The 7264-nt window shown below is 43.1% G+C and overlaps 1 long non-coding RNA gene across 1 annotated transcript; it reads right to left on the reverse strand.

Moving 5' to 3' along the window:
• Positions 1-1175: 1175 nt before the first annotated feature.
• Positions 1176-6550, reverse strand: LOC146589428 (uncharacterized). Its single transcript, XR_014897176.1, has 2 exons — positions 6281-6550; positions 1176-1929 (listed from the first exon to the last, which is right to left on the reverse strand). It is a non-coding gene; the product is annotated as an uncharacterized LOC146589428 (long non-coding RNA).
• Between the last annotated feature and the right edge of the window lie 714 nt (positions 6551-7264).

Raw genomic sequence — 7264 nt, forward strand, 5'->3', positions numbered from 1 at the left:
AGATCACAGGGGCTAGGCCAGCGCTGCAGACCTGGGAAAACCAGCATAGTGTGTGKCACTGTAGGATGACCAAAGCTGCTTTCCTTTGACAGGGTACATTCTGCAGCTGCAGAGCCCGTWTCTGAGACGCTCTTTGGGATGGAGGATGGTGTGGCTGTGGTGGTCCCCGCCACTCACTGCTGCTAGGCAGTAGTGTGGTRGTTTAGAGCTAACATCTTGGCTATAGCAGCACAGGTTGGCATTGCTAGCAAAAAGGCACTTCTCCCAAACACTGCTGCCCAAAAGGCCAAGCTTTACAGGGGAAAGTATTAATGAGTTTGTGCTTCAGGCTTGTTCTGGCRCAGGGGAGAGAACAGAATTAGTTCCTCATTTCAGCCTGTCCTGACCATTCTCCTACTCTGTCCTCTTCCAGAGACCTCAGTCCTTTTCCCTTCTAACTGATTAGATCCAACTAACACAACCCAATGCAACAGTTGCCCTGGACAGAGCAACTAATTCCCAGCTTTTCCTTCTTGCTCTTCATGGATTTCTACTGCTTCTAATTCACAACATTTTATTTATCATCTTGCTATTGCTTTTTTTTTTAGCAAGAATGCAGCATTTCCTGGCTCTTCCTCTCCAGGGCAAACATCAGTTAAGCTGTCATTCCCCAGTAGCGTGCCAACTGGGTTAACGGCACATCTCAGATATGTGGCTCTCAGGAGTGGGCATTATTTTATTTCTTCCTGGTTTGTAGGCTCCAACAGACTCTCCACTTCTGTGGGCTGACTCTTTGTTCTCATTCAGGGATGTCTCATTCTGGGCCACGACCTTGCCTACTTCCTTATCCAGCAAAAGATTTCATATACTATTCGGACAACAGAAAGAACTTTCCACTCTGCTGTTAATAGTTTTAGAAAGGCGATGAAATCTGCATGTGTGTGAGTGTGGTGAAGAAGTTGGCTATGGATAAGAAGTAACTGCCCTTTTTGCAAGGTCCGGGAAGCAGGTATAATATTTTCTAGTACAAGGATGAAGCCTTGCAGATGGGCTGAAGAAGGAAGCAAGCAGAGCTGGCAGATGTTTTGAGGAACCTCAAGGAAGAGACATCTTTGGGACGCGCAACCACTTAAAAGCACAGACAGGGGAATATATTGACCTCCTTCAAGCTACAGGCAAGTTGTAACCAGTATCTGTGTGTTTTGTGACATTTTAATTACAATTGCTGCACACGTTTTAATCTGCATGTGRCACAGTTTCATGTATATTTTTTCCCATATTGGCTGTGGAGATGGGAATCTTGGTATTCTGAATTAATTACAAACCTACAGATATATTGATTTTCACGATAAAGCAGGACTTGAACATGTATGAGACTCAAAAGCATGAATGGAGGGCACACACAAAAAAAGAAATGAATGCATCAAATTTGTGTTCATTTAAAAATAGTGAGTGTACATAATGCTGTGCAAAGCTAAAATCTATTTTAAAATGTTTTTATAAAAAGTCTGTATAAAAGAACGGAAGCGTATGTTCTCAAGGTCTCCAGTTTGTCTGCGTGGGTTGGTCAAAAAAGCTGTGACATGCTGAGAAAGGCATTTGCACCTTGTTGTTTTTAGCAAAAGTCACATCCAACAACATGGATTTAAAAGAGGAGAGACTGCAAAATACTTACAGGTCACAAGGCAATCTTTGACCATGTTCTCCAGAAGGTGCATATGCCTTGCCAACCACTGAACAACTGAATCTGTGAGCTTGTAACTGCCTCCCTCTCGCTGTCATTCTTCATGAACTTTTTCCTCATGCCCTCTCTTTTTTTGTCTCTCACAGGATGTAAGCAGCTCCATGTCACATCCTCCTTTGAATGCTTTTTTTTCCCCCAGTCCAATAGAAATTAAACCAGTTGTCACTCAGGCAGCTCTGTCCATGGTTGCTGCAAAGGGTCAGGAGCTATAGGAGGAAAAAAAAGAGAAAGACAGGACAATTAGTCATAGCCTCTGTGCCAGAAAAAACAAAACATCTTATGGTCAGCTTTGGGACACCTTTTCCCTGGGATTCTCCTATTTTAAGGTTTGGTAGCAAAAATATTTTCACAGGCTGCCTTGTTGCACAAGATCCTGGGCCATGGTAGGAGTAAGGCAGGTGGAGAAGATTGTGGTATCTACAATTTGGAAAAAGTTAGTGAATGCCTGTGCACCTGGCAGGCTGCCAACTCAACTAGTTATATGGAAGAAATGGGAATTGTCCAGATAGAAAGGAAGAAATTGTGTCACYCTTACTAATGTGCTTCTGAAGTCTACAGGTGGGAGAGTGAGTACAGAGAGCAGCACGGGGAGGCTAGCAATATTGTGGAGGATGTCATCCATGGTGTGTGCACAGAAGAAAGACTGTGTTCAGAAAGGCAGCAGGCAAACCAGGAAAAGACGCAGCAATGCTGCTTACGAGGGTGGTCCTTCAAAGCTAACAGGGCAGTGGAAGAGTACTGCAAGCCTGAGGAGTCCTGCCAAGAGAGCTGCAGTGCTGTGCCGGCTTCATTCCAAAACGGAGCATGGTTTTTGGCTTTCTTCCTCACTTTTCGGATTTTTTTTTAACTTCTTTTTTTCATTTTTTAATGCTTGTGGATCAGCATACCATTCACTACAAAATACCTACTTCTACAATAGCATACAGAAAGGTGCCTTAAAATATGTCTTTCTTCAGTATTTATGTATTGTGATTTGACATGACCTTACACCAGTGCAGAGCTAAGAAACTAGTGAACCTGTAAAGCAAATAAATGATTATAGATATCTTTTTTTACGTATTTGCCACACAAAAAACATTGTTTAAACCATCACTTTGTAAGCTCATGAGATRCCAACATTCAGGCTGTGGAAAAGTAGCACATGGCAATCGAGGCAAAAGCGGGACAGGAGTTAATATTTTATCAGAGAGGCATGAACTGGACGTATGAAAGCTGGAGCACTGGTTGTGAAAAACACATTTATAGGRAAAAGAATGGTATGCTAACACATGGAGGAGGGAGGAGGTAGAAATCCAGAAGGCAGAAAAGGATAAATCAGTAAAATGTTATCCTGTTAGGCCCCTGAACTATGTAAGATACTACTGCATGATGGTGTATATCAAACAATACTAACTACAGAGGATTTCAACCTATTTAGGTTTCTGCTCGCTGTCATGTCAGTCCTGCCCCTGAGATCCACCGATACTGAATCTGATCTATCACTGCATCTGTTTTGAATATCCTTTCAAAGGATATTTGCTGTGCAGTCYAAGGCTTACGACCTTGGACTGCAGAGCCAGTCTCTGCTGTTCTGTGCTCTTGTCAACATTGATCTGGATCCACGAAATCTAGCGAGACGGTCTCTGTCACTTACAGGGCTAGGGCACATCCCCTTCCCATCACTTGTTCGGACATGCTGTGGGGTCATGGTGGGGCACAAAATATAATCGTTCAACAGGCACGCACATGATAGCGGCATGTGAACTCACCACAAGCGAATGGCAAAGGGCAGCGCTCGGCCGTATGCCAGCATTTGGCTGGTGAGATGATGTTTGATCAACATGACACTGGATCAATAGCAAGCACAGAGGTAAACAAGCGGGAAACAGAAGTAGTCAGTAAATGTGGCAGGGAATGTCAGTGGGAGGACTTGGCAGGCGAACACGAGTTGATTCAGAAGGGAGATGCAGCCACACCTATTCGGCGATGAGCAAACTCATCCTGTACCTCCGGACAATTGCTTTTGGATTTAATAACGCACATCAAAATGTCAGATGGTTCCTAGCAATGAACTCTGCTGAGGACAACAGTCACTTTAATGTGAGATAGTCCAAACTGACTTGCAGCAAAATTCAGTGCCAACAAGTCACTGGTAAGCAGAACAAGTATTTTGATCTAATGACAGAAATTGCACCTGTGTGCCTGCCTAGAAAATGATGGAGAACTAGAATCAAAAGAAATCAGAAATAAGCATGGGAAAAACTAATAATCAAGACTGTTTTTTTAAAAAAGCTAACAAATTTTCTTACCTTACAACATTCCTCCCTTATTGATTAACCTCATCTTTAAGTAAAAGGGTAGTAAYAGATTTAGAATTTCTTCTATTTCTACCACATGTAACTTTTACCATCACCTTGTGAATGATTCCAGTCCTTTTCATTTGCTTCTTTTTAACCTGTTCTTGCACCTTCCACTAGTTTCTCCTTTGCTGCTTCCCTCCTGAGTAGCACCTGCATTTTCCTTTTTCTCATCATGTTGTTTACGACATTTATGCTTGGCCTTATATTGGAACCTTAATGCCAATCAGTTSTGATATCATGAGAAGATAATGCCTTCTTTATTTTTTAATTTAGACTAGTCTTAGTGGGTCCACAAAAACTAAAATGCTTTAGTCTTAACTGTATGGAGCTGTGATTTCTATATACAAAATATCATTACAGATTTCAGAGAATTGTAACCACTGAAGCATTTTTGGTAGGTTTGGTCTGGAGGTGATGACAAACTTCTTGCATTTGGTCTACCTTAATTACTGAGAGGTACTCTGATTTTTACTCTATTTTACTGCAGAATGCTTGTTAATACCAGCGCGGGTTTTGAGCTGTTTTTAAATAAAAAAAAACTAGAAATGCAGAAAATGGTGCAGTATGTTTATAATAATTTGAAGATATGATGTTTCAATTTAAAGCTTTTTTTTTTATTTTTTATTTCAACTTTTATTGTTACTTTCATTCATACTCTGACTTGCTTTACCTCGTATAGGTGCAACACAAAGCAGATGGAGGACATGAGACAAATAAAATGCAGTTACAATGAATTTATTTTGTGAGTTCTATGCAAAACATCCAGTATGCAGATCAGTTTTGCCTCTCCACCTGTTTACCGCATCAACTCTGTCTCTTTCTGCTAACCTATCCCCATGCATGGAAATATCCCCTTAGATAGGGGATAGATAGGTTTCAGACAGTGAAAAAAAATTGAAAAATTACTTAAGAGCAAATGGTAAATTGTCCTTATTATCTTTATCCTTATTATAGAAATACAACTGYGGGGGCCTGTATTCTTGTTTCACAATGGTTTCTATTTCCTAATAGTCTCTCTGGAAGTATCTGCACTGCAGAGCAATGATTTGGACAATACTGGGACCCATGCTGTGACCAGGGCCTAGAGCACAAAGGGATAAAAGACAAAGCAGCCAGAGGGAAGGTCACGGTCCTCTGTCCTTCAAGGAGATACTCGGTTCAACTGAAAGCAGAAAAAGAAAATTCAGAGATGATCCAGGGCTCAACAGGCCTTCAAGAGATCTGCTTTATCTGAAATTCTCTTCCAGCCAGGTGCGTGTGACAACAGGACCCTGACAGAGCTGTATTATAGGGACATAACCTTGAAGGTGCAGTCTCCACTAATGTAACTAAGGTCAGCACTCTTCCTTAATCAGCATCAGCCAGGGAAAAGGCTGCTTTTTCATTTGACAATCGTCTCTCTGATCAAAGAAAAACTAGTTCTGAAAGCCACCTGCTTCCAAGTGCAAAGTACAAAGTGCCCACCACCGCCACAAGCATGTACACGTGCACTTTCAGTGGGCTTTTTATAGTTGTCTATTTCCATAAAGTTCAGAACCTACTGATGAGATTATTTTAATGCAGTGCATATTGTCCAGATATAATTATTTTTGGTATTGTCAGTTTGATGTGGAAGAGATCATTGCAAACATCAATGCTGGGGAAAATATAACTTTATTTGTTATCATAGGCTAATGTTTCACTGTCTTAGGAGATGTTGTCACATCTAGACTTACTTCCTGTAACTTAAGTGTCAGAAATCTGCTAAACAGCTCCCCTTTAAGTGCTACTGCGCTATGGGCTCAGTTGTAATTCAGAATGATGACCTGAAGCATTCACCATTTTGCTTTAGAATTCTTTTGTTCTTCCTCTCACCAAAAAGTAACACTGCAGTACTGTAGCCTTACCCCTTGCTGAATGGAAACCAATACCTAGTAATTCCTCTGGCAAGCATATTACTATTGCTGTTTTGGCCCTAACACTGAACTATTTTCAAGGCTCTAGGTTTATTTTAAAGCCACAATTGCTCAAACTGTGATAATCATGTTTGAGCAGAAGCCACTGCKGCAGCCTCAGTTTCTCCTTTTTCTAACAGGCGTGCAATTTGAGGAGGCACAGACATTYGGTCCTCCTTTGTGATACATGAAGTTTTGAATACAAAATAAAGCACTCTGCCCTTCTCTGTGAGGCCTGCCTATASCTCTATTCATGCAAGCTAGTATCTTCCAAAATCACTTACAGTCTGCAAACGACTTCCTCTGCAGTCCATGCCTTACATGCCAAAACAAGATGTAGTGCACTTTTCACTTCAAACCAATTCTGCTTCTCTCATCTCAGTTTCCTTCTGCTTTCAATTCATTTAACTCTTTTAGCCTCAGTGTGGTGCTTGACTGTAAACTGTTATCTGAAGACAGATTTCATCCTCTCCGGGATTCCGCTCCGGCCTTGTCTCAAGCCCGCTCCCTGCAGCCCCTCCCGAGCCATTTTTCCGGATCCCAGAGGAGGAACAGCTCCTATTTTTAGGCTSCGTCTGTATTCTAAGCACAGAGGAATGTGACTGTGAGCAGAGCTTGCTGGGAAGAGCAGAAATGGTCTAAGGGCATGTGCATACCGCAGTCACACAAGTGCTGCAGCGTAGTGCTAGCCATAGCCCAGCAAACAGCAAGCGGTATGAGAAGTAGCTCGTTACAAATCTATCTGCAGCACCATGGGGTTCAACAGGCCTGATTTCTCCTGATTCGCAGAAATGAACTGTCAAAGCTGCACAGGTTATGCATTCCCAGTGCATCTTTGCTATAATGCAGTTACTTCCATGACTGCAGCAATGCCGTGTCAGCAACTTTTTGCTTTTCCTGAGCACCACATAGCATAAATAATGGTTTTAAAGGGACTTAGGCCAATAATGAGTATCAGCACGCATCTGTCCCAAACGGGAGCGTAACCCTTGCAGGGCTGAGGAAGAGCTGCTGGTTTCAGAACTGCCTTTGTCAGCAGCACGGGCAGGATGGTGACTCACAGCCGCAGGCACCTGGCCGCGCACAGCCCAGACCTCCGTCGGGGTGAGCGCAACAGGAAGCACTCGGCCGCCTCTACCAGAGCCGGGGGGAGCCGGCGGGCTGCTGCAGCCGGCGCTTTGTGCGAAGCCCCCTCAGGCCGCAGCTGCCGCCGGCGCCCCGCGCCCCGCCCGCGGCCGCCCCTTCCCGCCCCGCCGCCGTTAAGGTCA

Source organism: Rhea americana, unplaced genomic scaffold (genome assembly GCF_003343005.1).
Source record: "Rhea americana isolate MKP2758 unplaced genomic scaffold, rheAme1 scaffold_46, whole genome shotgun sequence".
NCBI classification, from domain to species: Eukaryota; Metazoa; Chordata; class Aves; order Rheiformes; family Rheidae; genus Rhea; species Rhea americana.